Source organism: Rhinatrema bivittatum, chromosome 8 (genome assembly GCF_901001135.1).
Source record: "Rhinatrema bivittatum chromosome 8, aRhiBiv1.1, whole genome shotgun sequence".
Taxonomy (NCBI): Eukaryota; Metazoa; Chordata; class Amphibia; order Gymnophiona; family Rhinatrematidae; genus Rhinatrema; species Rhinatrema bivittatum.
The window spans coordinates 100,899,523-100,921,323 of record NC_042622.1 but is presented as its reverse complement, the minus strand read 5'-3'; the positions used below and the strand labels follow the sequence as shown (position 1 = coordinate 100,921,323).

The 21,801-nt window shown below is 43.9% G+C and overlaps 1 protein-coding gene across 14 annotated transcripts in view; it reads right to left on the bottom strand.

Annotated features, from left to right (window-relative positions):
* The window catches only part of DAB2IP (DAB2 interacting protein), a 1,007,890-nt gene that overhangs the window by 229,578 nt on the left and 756,511 nt on the right, over positions 1-21,801 (bottom strand). The window contains exon 1 of one of the 14 annotated variants that reach the window (XM_029614464.1): positions 2,632-2,771. The exons of the other annotated variants lie outside the window; for them this stretch is intronic. The gene's annotated coding sequence lies outside the window, so the exon portion shown is untranslated. Of the gene's footprint in view, positions 1-2,631; positions 2,772-21,801 lie in introns of those variants that run through there. 14 annotated transcript variants of the gene reach the window in all.

Below are 21,801 nucleotides of genomic sequence, written 5' to 3'. Positions count from 1 at the left end.
CATTCCAAACTTGGAACCTCAGCTTCCATGGTCATGCAGATTCCCAGAGCATGTTAAAAAGTAATAGAAACCCTACGTGAATTGATTGACTGACTCATCGTGACTGCATTATTACTTAACCAAAATGGAATATAAGCCTTACCGTTTTGGAAAGGTATTAATAAAAAAGCAGTGAGGCATGCATTAAAGATGATGGCTTAGGCAAACAGTAACGCAACAAATTAAAAATATGCAGTGTGCCCTTGCTAATTTAAGGGTAGTTATTTTAGAGAGGCTATCTGAATTCTAATGTAGCAGGCACCACAAACATGGTCGCATATTATTCATACAAATCAATATCCATGCAAAACAGGTATAAGTCACTTCTATCTCCTAGCTGAATGACACAGTACCACTAAGCTTCTTGTTATCTTTTCCTTTTCTTGCTTATGTTAAGCTAAATCAAGCTACCACCTATCAATGAATTACAATCTTGGTCATATAAAGCAAGAGGAAAGTAGACCAACCTGTAGCAATCCAACATATATATTCATCACAAGCTGTTTTCTTACAGTTTTATATCAGTATTACCAAACAGTGCTAAATTGCACACTTGGCAGAAGTCATCAGAAAAGGTGGCCTGTGTGATCCTGAATGGCCAAATATAGCATCAGCTCTGGCTAATTCTCATGTTGCCCCCTCCCCCCTCCCAAAAAAAAAGTGTTAAAGCCTGCAGAGAATCCCAATTTTTCCAGGACAATTAGAGCCACTAGAACACTGGACTATGGGGGGGGAGGGGGTGGGGGCGGGGAGGGGAGGGGTAACTATAAATAAATGCCGACAAGCAGGGTAACAAAATAACTTGTTTGTTCACAAGAGACATCTACACAGCATCCCCCTCTCTCTATTCATCCTTCTGCAGATCTCTTTTTTTTGTTTCTTTCTTGAACTGGGGTTTAAAGAAATACTACTACTTAATCATTTGCATAGCGCTATTAGATGTACAATGCAGCACTATACAATACACAACAACCACCACCCAGATGTATGACATTTGCTTTCTAGCTATTTGAAGAAATGTCACAGAGGAGAGTGCAGCACAGTCTGGTCTGTTTTTTCTCTAAGAAAAAAAAAAAGGTCCCACAAAGTACTGTGTTGTATTATGTTTAAGCTTTCAAGTCTCCCATGGTTTACTTGAATAAATCAAAGGAGGTTGCTAGCCTTTTTTTTTTTTTTTGCTGACATCTGCTAGCACTGGGAATGCTGTCTGCCCCTAGCAGGAACTCATTTTTAAAAGGCAGCATGTTCTTGGAGCATGCACCACTTTAATGTCCTCTGTTACCCTTACTCAAAAGGTACCAAGGCAGGGAGAGCGTCCTACCCAAACGTCCTCTCTCTGCATGCACACTGCAGAGAAAGGAAAAACTGCTTGGAGACTCTTTATACAGTAATAAAATGTGCTCTCTGCCGGATGACATGGATTATACAAGCAGGAGACTTACTCTCCGTGCCACTCGTCTCAGGATTTTGCTTTCTAAATAATGATCCGAGTTATGGTGCTAAAATGTTCCAGGTTTTTGGAGGCCATCTGTAGACGGATTTCCAGGATACATTAAAGCATTCTAGCGATCTGGCCTGGTCCACACACTTCAACGTGATACCTGGACAGGACGATAATCCCTGGACCAACAAAACGTTCTGCTGCTATTTTCTTGGGAGAGCAGTCGATGCCTGGGATCGGCAACCAGCAGAACTGGCAGTAACTAAACCAGCAAGAGAACTGAAGAGTGCTTGGGACAGACATTGAAGGCAGCGACACAGGGAAGAAGGTGACTGGGAATCACTTAGGGCCTCAGTGGGCAGGGACAGCTGGGTGAGCTCACAATTACTACGCTGCTGTGATAATGTAAGAGATGGCAGACTATGGCCCGAAGTTTAGTGTCCTCTATTTGTCACTCATGAAATTCTTGCATATATTGCACGGACCTCGGACAACATATGAGACATGATAGGGGCACCAGCATTAAGGCCAAAGACAGCAAGGTACTGAGAATTAGGTCACCCTGTACAGAAGGGAGCAAAACCTTTTATTGAAGTGCTGCATACCTGAGACATCATCACCTGCCATCTTCTCTTATGTTTGCCTCCTCTCTGTCCCACCCCTCCCCATGACGACATTTTGCAACGTTTTTGGAGTTGGTTCAAAAGACTTTGGTTTCTTTTCTCCTATTTCACGCCAACTGCTATGTGCGTTTTCTTTCAGCATCAAACAAGCTACAGCATGACCTGCCCCATGGGAACTTCCAATAGTAATGCTCTATTAAAGTCTCTGTTCTATATTTATTTGTAAACTCCGTGTATAGGCTGCAGGTAAGTGCTCTTGCCTAATTTGCTGACAATAGTGGGTGTTCAGTTCGCCTCATTCAATCACGAAATTGTACAGGAACTATATTTTCCAGAAACCCTGACTATGTTATCAGAAAAAGAATATTCTCTCTTTAATAGGTCAAACACTTTACTGTCCTTTAAAGAAAAAAAAAATACCTTTAAGCTTCAACATTTATGGGATATATTTTTGCATTTGTATTCTTACAGCTCTGCAGAGTGCGAATGGAAAGCTTCCAAACAGACACCAGCTTCCAGAATGCTTACCCTGGGTAACATCTGCGTCATGCTGGAACAGCTCTGTCCACTGGCACATCCTGTTTACCACAAGCAACCAGCGGGGCTGCCTGGCCAGCTTTTCAGAAGGGCTATGAGATCAGTGGGCCGAGCCAGAAAGATTTCCATTATTTGTGCATTTGTCAGGCGGCTTGTAGGACCCGCACTGGAGCTGGATGTGTAGAGCCAGGCCGGTTTCAGCTGCGTCTCTCCTGCACCCCCCCCCCCCTTTCCACCGCAGCCCCATTGGCTGATCTGTAGCTGGGCAGAGAGCCACAATCCATATAAGTGACTGCATGTGGAGACTTATGAGGCCTGTTGTAGCTGGTTATGGTGTTACTGCAAAGGAATGTGAAGGAGAGAAAAGTATGCTGCTGTACTCCGGTCTGGACGACTCCGATCTTCAGCCAGAACTGCAGTATGTTATTTCTAGGGGACACAGTCGAACAGGGGCCCATGAGACTGTTTTCAGCAGCAGATCTGAAGACACCCCCCTCCCCCAGATATCTTTGTCATGTCTTTAAAACGGGCGACGTAAGTTTCACTAGATATTAAAAATCAATTGTACATAATGTCACAGAACTGAAACTCGCCTTCAGAGGAGGAGCACTCTCATCATTTTTCAGTTCGATATCTTCTTTAATGCATTTTTTCCCCTCTTCCCTTCCCTAGCTGTGCATTGATGGCTATATGTTGTGGCGAGGGGACAGCCAGTTTTTAATTAGCTGTGCAGAATGAAGGAAGATTGGTAGGGTAATATAATGCTTTCACATCACTTACTGCCCTTCACGAAGTAATGGGCCTGTGAGTGGCAGGACACAGGACAATAATGTGTTCTGAAAAAGCATCTGCTATTTGGGGAGGGAAGAGAGGAGAAGGGAGTGAGGCAATTGCTGAAATCTCCAGCAAGCAATTACAATTTACCTGCTCTTGCGCCTCCTCTGACCTTCAGTCTTTTACCTTGTGGAAGACGAGCATATAGAGGCTGTGTGACTGCATATGGGAGTAGGGAGAATGCAAGAATACCTCTAAGAACTGCTCCAAGCAATCTTTGCTAAACAGTTTTGGTATGTGTAAAAATGCAGAAAAACAAACTAAATTGTGTTGCTTTTTTTGTGTTTCAGATTGGGAACAAAACAACAAATGCTGTTTGCAATATCCTGAATTTATTTTAATTCTGGTTCTATACTGAATGCAGGTTTTTTTGGATTAGTAGATTAAAAAAAAAAAAAAAGTACATTTTTTTAAATCTCTGTTGTATGTCCTTCATTGTTATATGTATTTATACCATATAATCCACATAGAAAAATTTGTACTGAATTTGGCAGGATATAAAGGCTTTTAAATAAATACATATTTTCAATGTCATCTTCAATGACTGCACATCTCTAGAAGCTAATATTGGGATTGCAGTGCTGCACCTTGTCATCCCAGATCAGAGGTAGGCAACATAAGTCCTGGAGTGCCACATCCATAATGAATATGCAGGAGGTATATTTGCATACACTACCTCCATTATATGCCAATATATCTCATGCATATTCATTGTGGATGTCCTGAAAGCCAGATCTGTTTGTGGCAGTCCAGGAGTGGAGCTGTCTACCCCTGTCCTAGCTCAAATCCCTTTACCACTGTGCGACTCTCAATGAGTACTTAAGATCGCTATATTCAGATTTCTCTTGTGTGGTGCTGAGCACATTTGACAGGGCACACAGGATCATCTAACCTATCAGTTCTTAAACAGTCTGTCCCCTCCTCCCCGAGGAAAGTGCCCCTCAATGGCCTTGCCCGACTTCATGCCTCCAGTTCATCTCTCTAACCCCTTATGTAAAACAAAGCGTTGTTCGGTTTTCCCGAATCCAGGCAATTAATTGCCGAGCTCTGACTGCCTTCCATGCAAAGAGACCCAACTAAGGAAAAGCTTAAAGAGCAGCACAGTCCACGAGGAGAATAGAAAGAGTCCAAAGCATGCACTTGTTCCTTTTCCAAAAGTTACTGCAGGAAAATGAGCCGCCCGCCCATCATTTTGCAGTTTCAGAACAACAGAGTCATTCTGCTCTGGCCTTCCTAACCCCACAGCCTTTGTTTCCTCATCTGGCCAAAAAAAAAAGTCAGATTGTTTCTTTTACAGTAGAAATGAAATCCCTGCCTGACATGGAACCAAGTGACACAGAAATCTCTCTGCTTCACTCCCTGGGAAACAATGCTTCTCCTCCTGTTCTGTTAAGCAAGCAGGGCCCAATGCACTAAATCTAGACTTTGACTTACAGTTCGTTACTGAACTGTGACCCGGTCCCACATCAATGATTAACTTTGCTCCATTTTGGCTGGAGGTTCCGTGTTAAGTATTTTCCTTTAAACTCATTTCCTGTTACATTTTTTGTTTTGGTGCTTGTGTGGTAGCGCTGCCTCCTTGCACAGTTTGAAAACCAAGAGAAGGATGAAGAAATCCAGCTGTCACAGAATTGGGGGGGGGCAGCAATCTGGTCTTCTTGGAAGGTGCTCGAAGTGTGAAAAGGAAACATGGCAGGACTTTTATTATTAATATTTTTTTTGGCTCCATAGTTCTTTTCTCCTTCCTTCTTCCAGCTCAGTCAGAATCAGGGCTGGGATCCTGGCACCACGAGCTTTAATTCATAACTAGCAGTGACGTTTATTCTCTTATAATAAGTCCGTCCAACCACTGTTCCTAGTAGGTCATTGTAGCAGTACTCCTTCTTCCAGTACCCTGTATAACGGGCTGTAAATCCAGGTGGCACCCTTAGCGATGATCAAGACCCTCTCTGAGGGAGTGTGAAGGCTGCCTCTGCAGCATCTCCAGCCCCAGTCAACCCAGAAAGCCCGATCCAAGAGGCGCATTCACTAAGCCGTGGGAATATTATCACAGGAGTCACTAAGCTGCGGTAATTTGCGCTGCTGCTTTGTGATTCCCCTGGTATTGTTCCTAGCACTTACATACCACTGGCAAAAAATACCATGGCGGTAAATGTCCACAAACCACACACGGCTGCAGCCCTGGGCTTGTAGGACTGCTATCGCTTAAAGGGGCCGATGGCCCTGAGTAAGCTGCCTCCCCCTGCCCGAAAGTAGTCTAAAACCCCAGTAGTATCCTTTGACCCCCTGTCCACCAACCTGCCACCCCTAAAGATGGTCCATTGTCAAAACATTAAAACAAATACATTTTATAAATCGACACCAGGCCCCATCCCACAACCCCCTACCCTTCCCTTTCAATCAAAAAAAGTCCTGGCCATGGAGGCCGACATCCCCATCCCCAGACATTCACACAGGGACAAAGATTGGGTGGCAACATTAAAAATATTAGTAGCTGCCAGGCCCGGAGCCTCAAAGGTGCTCCAGGCCTCCACTGGAGCACCAGGGTTAATTTTGTGAGTAAGGGGGGGGGGGCTAGGGGGGGTTGGGAGCCCCAACCTCTAGGACCTGGATTTTTTGACTGAAGAAGAGAGGTGGGGTTTGGGGCAGAGGCCTAGTGCCGATTTATAAAGCGTATTATTTTTATGTTTTGACAAGTCCGCTTTAAGGGGTGATGGGGGAGGGGATGGGGGTTTATTTATTTCGAACAATCATGTTGTGTTAATAAAGTTTTTTTGGCTTTTGTGAAACCAAATTCATAGATTAATTTATCTTAATATATTAGACCATCATACTACCTGCGGTTTGCAAATGGGTGCTTGCAATTTTTACCGCCCCAGGTTTTGTTTAATCATCGGTCCATAACCTTTTTTTGTATTTTCTAAGACTCTGCGATTTTTTAACTTCTTATTTTTTCATAAATATATGAAAAAGGTACTTCCCTTTAATGGCGCTGTGGCATTTCAAGAGTCTGGAGTTAGGAAATGCCAGTCCGACGTGTCCATGTTTCGTGGGCTGCTGCTTCAGGGACTGCACTGGACAGTTCGCGGTGTACAATACTCTCCGGTTAATGCTTATCGGGTGGAGTGTATCTATTAATTCCACATAACTTCCCGAATTTTATTCAAGGTCCAGTTTATTTGTTCTATAAAATTAAAAAGTTATTTAAGTTATTTATTTACTAAACAATTTCTTAATGATAAAATGCACATCCTTGGGAATATTACACGCTAGAATGCACAACGTGGTCTCTGTTTCTGCCCCTGGAAAAAGCAATACGAATGGATTCTTGAAATGAAGGATGAATTTCTTGAAGAATTTCCCAATGTTTTCTGATAGCTCTGCTGATAGCAGGGGATGCTAGTGTTTTAACACCAGGGTCTATGGGTTCGAATCCTGTGGAATTTATTTCCAAAATAAATATTCTCTATTGGAATAGAGGGCTCTGCGGTATGCTTTTTTTTTACGCATGGCACTGGATATCCTTGCTAGAGAAAGCGGTCAGCTATGTGTTTAGCTTGATCTTTGAATTCAGTTTGATCAGACCACAAACGCCTCCGTCTCATGAATTGCCCCACCAGGAGATTGGATTTAAATGTAGTTGGATGGAAGCTATCAAACCGAAGAAGATTATTATGATCATTGGGCTTGCGATACAAACTTGTTGTAAGGGTGTCTTGGTGTTTGGTAATCAGTATGTCTAAGTATGCCACTTGTTTCTTATCAAAATTCATAGTGAATGTGAGACATGAGTCCAGACTATTGAGCCAGGTGTGGAATTCTAAGAGTGATGACTGTGATCCTTCCCATACAACAAAGACATCATCTATGTATCTCTTCCAATGTTTAAGAAACGGGGTCCAATGACACCCCTGAATGTACTTCATTTCAAATGCAGTAACAAACAGATTGGCAATATCTGGCCCCATGGCGGTCCCTCTGATTTGTAAGAAATTTATCTTGAAACATAAAATAATTTTTACTTAGGGCTAAATCTCATGGACGGTACTAGATGTAGTACCAGCACATTGGAGAAGAGGAGACCAAGTTAAACGTCTTCGTCAAAGTGAGAGAGATGGATTTTTCAACTTAAATCAGTGGCTCCGTATGGGCTGAATAAAGAGATCGAATGGATACACTTCTTGTGAGTGACAGCTCATCATGCCACATTAGCAATCAGGTGAAGTATGTAAATTTACATATAAGCAGTCTCATTCCCGCGCTCTCCCTTGTTCAAACGCCGGTAAGAGAAAATAGTGGCAAGGTCGAGTAAGTCGCGATACTTTTGCAGCAATATTCCCAAGGATGTGCATTTTATCATTAAGAAATTGTTTAGTGAATAAATAACTTAAATAACTTTTTAATTTTATAGAACAAATACATTGGACCTTGAATAAAATTCGGGAAGTTATGTGGAATTAATCGATACACTCCACCCAATAAGCATTAACTGGAGAGTATTGTACACCGCGAACTGTCCAGTGCAGTCCCTGAAGCAGCAGCCCACGAAATGTGGACACGTCGGACTGGCATTTCCTAACTCCAGACTCTTGTAGCACCACAGCGCCATTAAAGGGAAGTACCTTTTTCATATATTTATGAAAAAATACAAAGTTAAAAAATCACAAAGTCTTAGAAAATACAAAAAAAGGTTATGGACCGATGATTAAACAAAACCCGTAGTGGTAAAAATTGCAAACACACGGGTAGTATGATGGTCCAATATATGAAGATAAATTAATCTATGAATTTAGTTTCACAAAAGCCAAAAAAACTTTATTAACACAACGTGATTGTTCTAAGTATATTGTTATGTTCGTTATGTACTGGACTAATTGACACAGATATATTGTGGTTTATTTATTTCCCCAGGGTTTTTGACTACTTTCGGGGGGGGGGGGGGGGGGGGGGGGGAGTGCTTACTCAGGTCCATCATCTACTTTAAGAAAAGGCCCACGGGAACATCGAGACATGCATTAACACCTGATACTCTCGGGGAAAGTTAGTTACAACTCTTGCAGGCCGATGCTATAGCGTGCAGCCAGCGCACGGCTCAGTCCACAATTAGCCACCTGTTTTGGACCCGCGTCAATAATCCCTGATGCAAAATGGGGTTAGTGCATCCAAAAAACGTGTCCAATCGTGCGTGTAGGTAATAGTGCCCAAGGCGCACATTGTTACTCAGAAAAATTTTGGAGGAGCCCAAAAAAATATCGTGGCGATATTAAGTCGGAGGAAAGAAAATTATAATGTCCTGAAAAAAAAAAAAGGGGGTGCTGGCGGTCAGGTATGGAAAAATTGAGCATCCGTCTATCTATGTGGCCGACAGCCACCTCTCCTGGGCGCCCGCTGCAGAGGAGGCGCTAGGGTCGCGTAGTTTCCCCTAGCACCTCCTTTTTACCATGGCAGCCCATTTGCATTTTGCATTGGGCCCCCGGAGAGGTGGATTGGCATGCGTTAAGATGGCAGGCGCTCAATCATGAGTGCCCTTTATCGCTTGCCAATATAGCATCAGCCTGTTGATGTGTAGATAATTTCAAATCAAATTACATGGCTTGCAATTTTTTCGGTAATCTGAGTTATTTGATTTTCATCGTTTTAAGGTATTTATGAGGGGGTTTACATGTATTTGCATATTAATCAGCTTATTTAAATATACACCGTCCCAGGGCCAGATTAATGCAAAATATTTGAATTATCTCTTTTATCCCCGCATTAGCTCACTTACCGCATGAAGAACAGTGTTTATCTCACAGAAAATGACCTAACGCGGCTTAGTGAATGATCCCCTAGAAATTGATCTGGGATTCTTCCTGATGGCAGAGCTCTGCACTGAGCTAGCGGCCCAGCCCACATGCCAGGATTCTTCTGATGCCTTGAAGCAGGACTGAGCTGGGAGAAGTCACAGGCAGTAAATATTTGCAAATAAAACTTCAAAAGCAAATTTCAACCAAGTCTGCTTAGAAAGTTTCCTTTCCACACACTGCCTTGAGTTTCATGAAATCTTCCAAATGATCTGAAAATTCCACAAGGCACAGGGAAGGAAAAGCCTTCAAATAGGCAGCTCAGAAATTGCAAATCACCACAGTTTGCACTGGCTAAAAGTCTGTTGAGTAATGGTGGACACATTTCAAAACTTTTGCTGTTTTTACAAAGCTGCAGGTGACGAGGCGTATGTACACAGCAGACACTGGTAGATCTGTTTTCAACTTTAAACACAGATTGTGCCAGCAGCTTAAAGAGAGGGCTACAACTGGAGAAAGCATTGTAAGGCACAATTCATAAACATTAAGAGGTCCATTATTCAGCATATTTGTGTGGCTAGGTTTGGCATTTAGCTGGCTGAAAACCTATCCAGCTATGTTGGAGTGGAGCAGCATTATCTGGCTAAGTTTGCTGGACAAGGCAGATTTAGAGTGTTATCCATTTAATGTAGCTGAATAAATTTAGGAGAGCCAAAGAGCCTGGTAGAGAGCCCATTAAGCTAGGGCAAGAGAACACTGTAGAAATCTCATCTTTGTGTGACTTTCCTCACTCCAAATCATGTCAAACCTTCACCAAGGTCTACTGCGCTGTTCATACGTCTCACTCTGCATTTATAACTGGCCCCAAAACCCTAAACCACCACCAAAACCTCACCTTGAGTTATTAGCCGGCCCTCCTATAGCATACATTCGCGCCGTAAGTTAGCTGGAATAAGCTTATCCAGCTAACTTTGCTAGCCAGCCAGCCAGCCAGATCTGACTATGGACCTCCTAGTGCCTCCAAGTGACCACAAAGTTTGTTTTTTCATGCAGAGACATCCCCTTTCTCCCTATCACAATGGGATATTTCTACTTTATCCCTGCTGCCTTTTTTTTATCACCATTTTCTGATTCTTAAGGGTTTTTTTCCCCTTCTGTCTTTCCTACGTTCCCCATTTCCTTTTGTGCTCCTACCAAAAAGCTCTCTTAAGGAAACAGCGCAGGAAACTGAGGAGGGCAAGGAGCGCAATGCCATTTCACACAGGAGTCACCAGAAAAGACTGATGCTCTGTCCTTTTCTACCTCAGCATGAGATGCATTCAGGAACTGTACACAAGCCAAGCTGATTTCTTGCTTCCGAAGTGCCCCAGGGTCAGGTGTAGAGTAAATTTATACCAACAACTGTCAAGATGCCAAACTTCATCACCTTCAGTTCAAGCAGAGCCCAGAATAAAATCCTAGCTGTGTTCAGAAACCTTTACTTCATTTCGCATGTCACAGCTACAAGGATCAGGATCCAGAATGCATATGACGTTCAAGTCTGTACTGTTTGCACCAAAATAATAAATGCTCAGGAATTAGTTGGAAGGTTGCCTGCCCCTGGGGCATTCTTAAAGTATTCTGTAAAGAGCTCCTACACAGAAAAAAACAAAAGTTTCACAATGTCTGAGCAGACAGGGAGATATCTCATTCTTGTTTCAGATACCTGGCTTTATTACCGCTGCAGCTGCTATTTCTTTCCCACTTTTAACACAGTGCCCACCAAGAAACTATGATGGTAAAGTGTGGACTTACTGGCACTGGTTAAAGTCTTCAAAAATATTGATCTGTTTTGGCTTTTGTGTTTTGTCTTTGAATCTTAAGGCCGGGGGTCTCCTTTTCTTTTTGCCTGAACATATTTCTTGCGGTTTCAGGCTTTCTAAGACCCAGTTGGTTGTATTAAAAGGTGCCACTATCTACAAATACTTTAGTCTTCTCCAGGACCAATACAACTACCAGAACTAGAACCACATGTATCTATCTTTCATTAAGGGCATGCCCATTGTTTTAAAACATCTCTTTCCCTCCAGTTATTCATATACAATTATACATATATATGGATCGTTCCTTGATCCAAGTTTATCTCCCTGTTGTATATAATCACATTCTTACATGCTTGTTAATGTTCTAATGTAAACCGAAGTGATATGTAACTTTGCTACATGAATTTCGGTATATAAAAATATTAAATAAATAAATACATACTCGTATACAGAGCGATGAGGCTCAAAACAGGAGCACCTCAATATGCCTAAAATGCATAGCGGTGGGAGTGGCTCCATGGAAGAAGCTTTCTAACATTAAGAAATAAAGATCAGAATGAGAAAAGGGGTGATCGCACCAATTTTACCTGCCAAGTGAATCATCTTTTTACTTTTTTATTCTGCTTCTAGTATTGATGTTTTATTGTTTCAATAAAAGCAAATGGACTTTTCTTTCAAGGTCTGGCATTTCATTTGCCATCATCTCCCTGTGAGACATAGAGCAATGTCTATTTCTAATTTTATCAAACACTGTTGTCGACATGCTGCGGAAGATTTGAATTTTGAAGCAAGTCATGAAGCACTGCACCACTGAAAAGTCCGTGGGGCGGAACTGCTGAAGAGGAGCGAGGTCACATCTAGTGCTATTCAAACAGTACCCTGGCACTGGGAACAGCAGCTGTGAGGGCAGAATTCATGCCTTTGATCTGTCAGTATGAACAGGCATATTATTTCTGTTGTCTTCTACTTTTATTTACAAATAATAAAGTGCAATATTTATGAAAATAATTAGGTTGAATAAAGTTGCAGTGGCTTAAGTTGCCTAGCTCTGATCAAATGGTGTCACCATTTTCCTTCAGAACGCGGAGCAGCTTTCAGCTGGGGCCAGATGAGACGGTTCTGTCTCTTTGTTTTTTTTCTGCCACTGAATTTCAGGAATTAGAATTCACATTTCGTTCAAAAAGAAAAAAAAAAGAGAGACCATAAATCCTACATTATGGGATGAAGGTTAAGCATCGACCTCATGGTACGGCACCGCAAACCAAGGATCCTGCGATTTGAGTCTCATGTTCATTGGGATCAGTGAGGTAAAGGCACATCACCCTGCCCCTGGAGAAACGACTGGTATATATTTGATGCGACCCCCCCGTGACCCCTGCTGGTAGAATAGCAGTGCCGAAGGCTTCTGACTAAAAGAAAACTTCTTTTCCAGTCTTTGGCCAGCAAGAGTCTGACCAAAGCGCAGGTAATAGCAGAGAAATCAGTTGAAACTATCTGATAAACTATTAATCCACGCTACTATAATTTCTAGACAAATTATCCCAGAAATAGTGAGGGCAATTTTGAGCCTCGGAGAGTTTGGCTAAGTGAGATAAAAGTTATCTGGCTAACCTATACCAGATATTCAATGGTGCAGGTGTGCTGCTGAATATACCCAGGTAACTCAAAGTTAGTCAAATAAATTTATTTAGCTAACTTAGCCAGATAATACAGAATATTGGAATTATCCTGATAACTCTGCTGGCTAGCAACTTAGCTGGATAACTCAGGCGCAGCGAAACCAATTTAGCCAGATAAACCCTCTTAAAATGTAGACCTCAGTATTTTTATTTTTTTGGGGGGAGGATGTTGCTATATTCTGATTGGTGGTACAGTATTGACAAACGGATGGTAGGTTTTCTCCAATTCCCCAAGCACTATCTCAAATAAACAGACCTGCATGGGATTCTTGTAGGCTAGTGCATGGATTTAGATGTATGCCAATGGTTCTCAACCCAGTCCTCAAGCACCCCCCTAGCCAGTCTGGTTTTCAGGATATCCACAATAAATGTGCATGAGAAAGATTAGCATGAACTGTCTCCACTCTTTGCAGATCTATCCTATACATATTACTTGTGGATATCCTGAAAACCAGACTGGCTAGGAGGTACTCAAGGGCTGTGTTGAGCCACTGATATAGGAATGTATACGCCCGACAGTATGAGTTACATGTATGTACGTATATAACAAGTACACAAATGGGGTATATGACTATATATAGAGAGAGACATACACTTAAACCATGGGTTAGGAGTAGAGGAGTAGCCTAGTGATTAGAGCAGGGGACTATGACCCAAGGAAACCAGGGTTCAAATCCCACTGTCGCTCCTTGTGACCTTGGGCAAGTCATTTTTATGCTCCATTGCCTCCGGTACAAAATTAGATTGTAAGCCCTGTGGGGATAGGGAAACACCTCTAGTACCTGAATATAATCTGTTTTGATATACCCTTTGAAGTATGAAAAGTGGAATATAAAAATCTACAAAAATAAAAGTATTTCAATCCCAATATTAGTGTACAATTTAATTACTTTTCTCACTTTCAAAAAAATAATAAAAGATGTACAGATCCAAATGCTGTAATTTGATAGACTAATCCATTTACAGCTGCTGTCACATAGTTCTCATCATTCCTGGCTAGACTGATATCCCCAGACCCCCTTGAACTGGAAGCTGAAATTTTAACTAAGGATTAAGGAGTCTGTGAAGGACCATGTGGCTCGCTTTTTGTGCTACTTAATAGTATTTGACAATATAGCAGACTAGATGGGCCTCGTGGTCTTTATCTGCTGTCGTATTCTATTTTTCTATGAAGGCCCAATGGGCATCCCCCAGCCTCTCTTCCCATGCACACTGTAAACACATTCTATAGCCAAAATGTGCAGACTGAAACATTCCACCAGTTTCAAACAGCAATACAGGATGTGCTGATTAGTATGGGAAAGAATTTGTAAAATGTTGCTAGTGACCCATTTTCTCACCAAGCAAGAGTAAATTCAGTGCAGAACTTTGGTACAAAATGATAGGCAAGGCTAGAAGTTCTTTCATATGCTTTCCCATATGCAGGTTGAATGAGGCTGAGCTAATTGGTGCTTCTTGCAGCTGACGTGGCAAGGAAGCATTAGCAATCCAGCACCTGCTGTGATGCGACCTTTCGGTCATTGTATTTACTTTAACTATCACCTAAGCTGGTGTCAGTATTGCACTTGGGTTTTATTAGATGTGATTTTTTTTTGTGGCTTGACAGCAGCATGGATGATTACAAGCAAAACACTAAAAGGAGTCAAAAGGGGAAAGGTAAGAGATGCTATAGTTTAATTCCATCTTTAAAAATGAACCACAAATCCTGAAAGACAGAAGACCTGCTTTCGGGAAAAAAAAAAAAAATCAATGACCAATCATACTTAGATTGAGTTGCTGGAAAACAAGACCATGACAACAGGGGACCAGGGGGTGCTGCGGGGGGGGGGGGGGGGGGGGGGGGGGGGGGTGTCAATGTATCTTTGAAGAGCACAGGGCAAGGACACCACTAACCAAACAAAAACTACCAGAGTGAGACTGAATTCAATAAAAAAATGACAATCATATTCACATTTATAAAAACAGTATAGGCATGTTCAGAACACCAGGATGTGAATATTGCACTCGGACTGGCTGTGGCTGAGCACCAAGGAATGTACCCATTGGTCACCAGGCTTCTTCCCTTGATACCTAGCATCCTGCGTCTTTTCCTGAAGAATAAGCTAAGCATTCTTTTATAGTTTTGTCTGCCTGAAATAATGGCATTTCCAGTGGTTCTATCAGATAGGTCCTAGGGGTGTGCAGGGAAAAAATCTGAATTTTCTTTTGATTGGGATCCCCCTTTTTTTTTTTTTTTTTTTTTTTTTAATTTTAGCACTTATTAAATGGTTTTAGATCACAGTAAAATAAAAAAAAAAATAAAACAAAATGTGTCATTTCCAATTCAAAACAACTAATTTCATCATTTCCCTATTATTTTCAGACAACAGTACATCCTAGTATTAAGGGCCTTTGTCCAACAAGGTGTTAATTACCAGTGAATACCTGTCTTAGAAGGTCATAACTACCTAGGTATAGCTAAGCTTATGAAACAGAAATGCCAGATATAAATTGGAAGATGAGATGAAAAGGATAGGTTCGCATGGAGAATGAAATATTTCTGATTTTTCATTATTAGAATGGAGACATTTGTTAAGATGACCATCAAACCAAGGTGGTAGTATGGCTGAATTAAGCCACAATAGTTTTAGTGGCTGTTTGGATTATTTCAAAAAAAGTGGTGGTAAGATATGGGAAGGAGTTAGATTAAGGGTGGTACTTTAAAAACCAAAGAGGAAAAACAGCGAGGCCTGCGGTGAAAGTTGCCATGCTGGGGAGAGTCAGAGAGGGCAGTGGTAGGAACAGGGTTGATAGTTTGGGTAAAAGACATGGGAGAGGGGTTAGCAGGTAGATATGTGCAGGGAAAAATGTTTCTTTTCAATTCGTTTTTTTGTTTCAGGTTCTTTTTTGTCCCTGAAGATTTCCGTTCGCTTAGGGGCGGATTTTAAAACGAGCGCGAATAGCCTACTTTTGTTTGCGCTCCAGGCGCAAACAAAAGTACGCTGGATTTTAGTAGATACGCGCGGAGCCGCGCGTATCCGCTAAAATCCTGGATCGGCGCGCGCAAGGCTATCGATTTCGTATAGCCGGCGCGCGCCGAGCCGCACAGCCTACCCCCGTTCCCTCCAAGGCCGCTCCGAAATCGGAGCGGCCTCGGAGGGAACTTTCCTTTGCCCTCCCCTCACCTTCCCCTCCCTAACCCACCCGGCCCTGTCTAAACCCCCTCCTTACCTTTGTCGGGGGATTTACGCCTCCCGGAGGGAGGCGTAAATCCCCGCGCGTCAGCGGGCCTCCTGCGCGCTGGGACGCGACCTGGGGGCGGGTCTGGAGGGCGCGGCCACGCCCCCGGGCTGCCCCGGGCTGTAGCCACGCCCCCGGGCCCGCCCCGGTACGCTCCCGACACGCCCCGAAAACGCCGCGCGGTTCGGGCCCGCCCCCCCCGACACGCCCCCCGACACGCCCCCTCCGAAAACCCCGGGACTTACGTGAGTCCCGGGGCTCTGCGCGCGCCGGTAGGTCTATGTAAAATAGGCTTACCGGCGCGCAGGGCCCTGCTCGCGTAAATCCACCCGGTTTTGGGCGGATTTACGCGAGCAGGGCTCTTAAAATCCGCCCCTAAATGTTTATTTCGGTTTGTTTTCCAAACCAAAATAAGCATTAAATTGAAAAAAAAAAATGAACTAAAATGGGACCTCCCTCCCGGAACTCAAACAGCCCCACTAACCCCTTCCACAGGGGTCTCCCATGTAGACACACTGCTAGCGACAGTGCCCATGTATAAGTCCCTGGTCACACCTGTACCATTCCTCCTGCTGGCTAGAGGCAATCCGTGGGGTGGGAGGGTAGAAATAATTAGGAAATTGAGGGGACAGGGAGGAGAAAGGGGATTATATCAAGGAGCAAGGGAATGTCATTATGCCAGGGTGTGGATGGAGGTGGGGAAGGTGATTATACCAGGGATGTGAAGAGGAGAAGATTAAATTGCCCCCTATATAAGTCCCTGGTGAGCCTTCATTTTGAATTCTGTGAATAATTCTGGAGACCACACCTTCAAAAGGATATAAACAGGATGGAGTCAGTCCAGAGGGAGGCTACTGAAATAGTGAGTGGCCTTTGCTATAAAGCCTATGGGAAATGACTTCTATACCCAAGAGGAAAGGCGAGATAGGAGATCTATAATAGAAGCATTTAAATACTTCTGATTTAGCAATGCACAGGAGAAGAGTTTCTTTCAATAGAAAGGAGGCTCTGGAACAAGGGTCATGGGATGATGGTGAAAGGAGGGTGTACTAAGGAAATATGTCGTTACAGAAAGGGTGGTGGATGCAGGGACGGGGGAGATGCAAGGACAGTATCAGTATTCAAGAGGGATAAGCACAGGGGAACTCTGAGCGAGTGGTAGGGATTACAGAGCTGAGCAGTTGCTGTGGATGGGCAGACTAGTTAGGCCGCATCATGTTTCTCTGTTTCTAGTGGCAGGTGCTGTTTTACGTATAAGAATTTATATGCCTATCTACCCAAAATGGTAGAACTAGGGTTTTCAACCTGGTCCTTAGGTACCCCCTAGTCAGACTGGTTTTTACGATATCCATGATGAATATACATGAGATACATTTGCCTACAATGGAGCCAGGTCATGCAAATCTATCTCATGCTTATTAGTTGTGGATATCCTGAAAACTAAACTGCTAGAACAGGGGTAGGCAGTTCTGGTCCTGGGGTGCCACAAACTGGTTTTCAGGACATCAATAATTAATATGCATAAGATGTATTTGAATACAGTGGAGATAATACATGCAAATATACCTCATGCATATTCATTTGAGATATTCTGAAAACCAGACCTGGTTTTGGCACTCCAGGAATGACATTGCCTACCCCTAGGCTAGAGGATACTCAAGGTCCGGGTTGAAAATTCCTATGGTAGAGAACCAGAGAGGAAGACAACTGGGCAGAATGGATGGGCCAATTGGTCCTCTTCTTCCATTATTTAGTATGTTTGAGATGGACTACAAATCAAGAATCAAGGGAACATCATTAATTTTTAAGTTTACATTTCAGCTTTCTTTATGCTGACTACAGTATTGACAGTGCTGGCATCAACAATATCTAAATGGAGCACTTTTTTGAAGGCCGAGGATGACTTTGCAATTTACAAAATGATTCTACGCCACACAGTCAACATCAATAAAACATGTAAAACAAATCAAGCTAAGCAACATTAACATTTTCCATCATAGTACCTGGTTCACAACAGAAGAAAAAACAATTTTCTCTCATAGGCTAATGGTCACTTTTAGAAGGCCACAGGAAAGTGAATGATGAGATTAGGAAAATGATTGCCTTCCTAGGAAGACACCAGCCTCAATATGAGAGTAAATAGAGGGATATGGGGAGGTGTACCCACTATTTAAAACTATGCAAGGTTGTATGCCATTGTCTAATAGTCTAATCCTTTGTGGAAATGAAATATTGAGAAATCTCTATCAGTGCATTTACATATTACAGTAGACTTAATTCTGTCAGATGGTGTATTTTCATCATTGTTGAACTGAGAATATATCATAGATAGAATACTGAGGAATTTTAAGAAGATGCCTGAATAATATTTAAACAAAATTCAAAATCAAACTTATTCAAACTGGTATGTGGTTCTTGACCATGTATTAAATTGAAATACACAAACACTATAGTGCTACAGAGGATCTCAAATGTTGCTGCCAGGAGCAGAATTTGAACATCAAAAAGTTATACAGTGCAGTCACACAGAAGTTTCTGGGGTGTCTGGGACCTGTTCTCCTTTTTTCTTCCACCTGCCCCCCCCCCCCAACCATCTGTCTCCGCCCTCCTGTTTCAGACCAGCACCTATCCAGAGGTGGATATCTCAACAAATTAACATTGACACTTGATCTCAATTTGGACACATGGCCACAGCTTTATTAGATGATTAACAATAAATCCAATATGGATATCAAGTACCGAGCATCCGTCCCTAACCCCCTCTCCCTTTTTCATGTTGTGGCAAGCACACATTTGCTATATGTTGCTTCCAGGGTCTCTGATGTTATGTGCCTATCCCAGTTGCCCCCAGTACCCTAAGATAGCACTCTCAAAGCCTGGCATGAATCATAAGACCTTGTCTGTAAGTTACCTGAGCCAGAAACCACCCTGGCTCATACCCTGTGCTACCACACCAGCGGCAGCCCATCACATGCTGGCTCCACTGAACCCCCACCCCATCAACTTCAGAGTCTCAAGATACCTGTCCCTATGTAAGCTTCCTCGCCCCTATGAACTCACTCTTTTGAGGGGGGGGGGGGGGAAGGTTGAACCCAAGCTACCCGCTGCAGCCAAAATCCCCCTTCTAACAAAGGGTCACCAAAACCTTGCACTGCAAACTTAAAAATAACATCATCCCCAACCCAGAAAGGTGCATCCCAACTCGCTTGAACAAATCCAAGCAACTGGCAGAGGAGGCAGCAATCCAAAGGGCAGAAGACGGACTCCTCACCTATTTATTCCCCTGCCAGCTCCTTCCCCTTTCCCAGGTGTCCAGCCAACCAACTTTTCCCTAGAAGGCTTGCCGCCCGATGACACCATTGAACAGTCATGTGGCATGCCGTGAGAACCCTGAAGTCACCATGCAGGCCATGTGGCAACCATGTCTTCTGGCCAGAGGTAGGGGCCGATCACACCACCACCAACCATGTGACCAGACCGGACTTTCTGCCTCTCCCTCCTCCAACTATCATCTCCCCAGAATAGCCAAGCCAGGATTACCTCAGATCTTGTGAATGTTGGTTCACCTCACCCCCCCCCCCATTTGGGAGGAGTTGGGCATTCTAGGGCATATTGCCTGTGTGCAGGAGGTTGCCCTGTTGCCCAGTTACAAGCGGCATTCACACACCAAATGGGTTGTGTGTACAAGCACAGCAGCCACCTATAAATGCAAAAATATACCATTACAGTGCAATGGAAAGCAGAGTGCTTACCTGTAACAGGTGTTCTAGGACAGCAGAATGTTAGTCCTTACACATGGGTGACATCACCAGATTGAGCCCGGCACAGAAAACGTCTGTCAACGTTTCTAGAACTTTGACTGGAACACTGAGCATGCCCAGTATGCCACAGTCCACATGGCCATGCAGGGTCTCCCTTCAGTCTCGATACAGAGAATTACAAAAATAAAATAAACTTAAAACGAAACCCAACTTTCCGGGGTGGTGGGCAAGTTTCATGAGGACTAACATCCTGTTGTCCTAGGAGAACACCTGTTACAGGTAAGCAACTCTGCTTTCTCCTAGGACAAGCAGGATGGTAGTTCTCACGCATGGGTGAATACCTAGCTACAGGCTGCTTCCGGACGGAGTGGAACAACAGACACCAAACAGGTGCCAATGGGAACAACAACTTAGGTGCTTGTTGGTAACGGAGGAAGACAGCCTGAACCCGAAAAACAGGGCCCTAGGTGAAAGAGTTGGGTTTAGACCCAAAAAAGGTTATGGAGGACAGACTGGCCGAAGCTACTATCCTGGCGACAGTCTCTCTCCAAGCAATGAGCTGTGAACATATGGAGGGAGCTCCACATGGCAGCTCTGCAGATCTCCATTTTGGACTGCTCGCATGTTAGCCACTGAAGTTGCCATGGCCTGGACAGAGTAAGCCTTAACATGATCCTCAAGCTGGAATCCTGCTTGCGCATAGCAGAACGAGATGCAGTCCGCTAACCAGGCAAACAGGGTGTGCTTGGCTACAGCAACTCCCATCCTCTTCTTATCAAACGAGATGAAGAGTTGTGTGGACTATGGCCTGCTGTTCTCTCAAGGTAGAATGCCAAGGCCCTCTTACGATCCAAAGTGTGCAAGGCCCGTTCGCCTGGGTGCGAATGAGATCTCTGGAAGAAGGAAGGCAGGACGATGGACTGGTTCAGATGAAAGTCCGATATCACCTTAGGCAAGAACTTAGGGTGAGTATGGAGAACCACCCTATCATGGAAGATTTTCGTATAAGGTGGGTACGTCACCAATGCTTGAAGTTCAAAGACCTGATGCGCAGAGGTGACCGCAACCAAGAATATGACCTTCCAGGTCAGATATTTCAGGTCACATATACGCATAGGCTCAAAGGGGTCCCTCCGTGAGGTGGGCCAAGACCATATTAAGGTCCCAGGACACAGGTGGAAGATACAGAGGGGGGCTTCAATTGAAGCAGACCATGCATGAACCGCCCAGCCAAGGGTTGCACTGAGATGGGCATACCATTCACCCCGCAATGGTAAGCCCCAATGGTGCTGAGATGCACTCTGACTGAGTTGGTCTTTAAACCAGCTTCCGACAGGTGCAAGAGATAGTCCAAGAGCTTAGGGGTGAAGCAGGTAAATGGGTCCAACCTGTGCTGCTCACACCAGATGGCAAACCTCTTCCACTTCAGGCTGTACAACTTTCTAATCGAAGGTTTCCTAGAGGCAACCGGAACCCAGGATATATCACCAGACAAAGACAGGGGCTGCAAGACTAGCCTTTCAACATCCAGGCAGTCAGAGGAAATGCCCTGAGGTTTGGATGGTGCATCCTTCCCAGATCCTGCGTGACTAGGGTCAGGAAGATGCCCAGACTGATCGGGTTCCAGACCGAGAGGTCCTGCAGGAGTGGGAACCAAACCTGCCACAGCCAATAGGGGGTTATGAGAATCATGGTTCCCCCATCCTGCCAGAGCTTCAGGAGAATCTTCATCACTAGCAAGAGCAGAGGATACGTATTCAGAAGCCCCTTGCCCCAGTGGTGGGCAAAGGCATCCAAGGTGGGTTGGCCATCCTCCAGGTAGAGGAAGCAAATGAACTCTATCTTGTTGTTGCAGGGAGAGGCAAACAGATCCCACAGGTGGAAGATCACGTTTGCCACTCTGAATGAGTGGTTCAGAGACCACTCATGGGGCCGAAAAGCCTGGCTGAGGTGGTCTGCGACTACATTCTCCAACCCCACTAGGTACACAGCACAAAGAAACATGTTCTGAGAGTGGGCCCAGGACCAAATTTGAATCGCCTCCTGGCACAGTAGGAACGATTCCGTGCCTCCATGTTTGCTG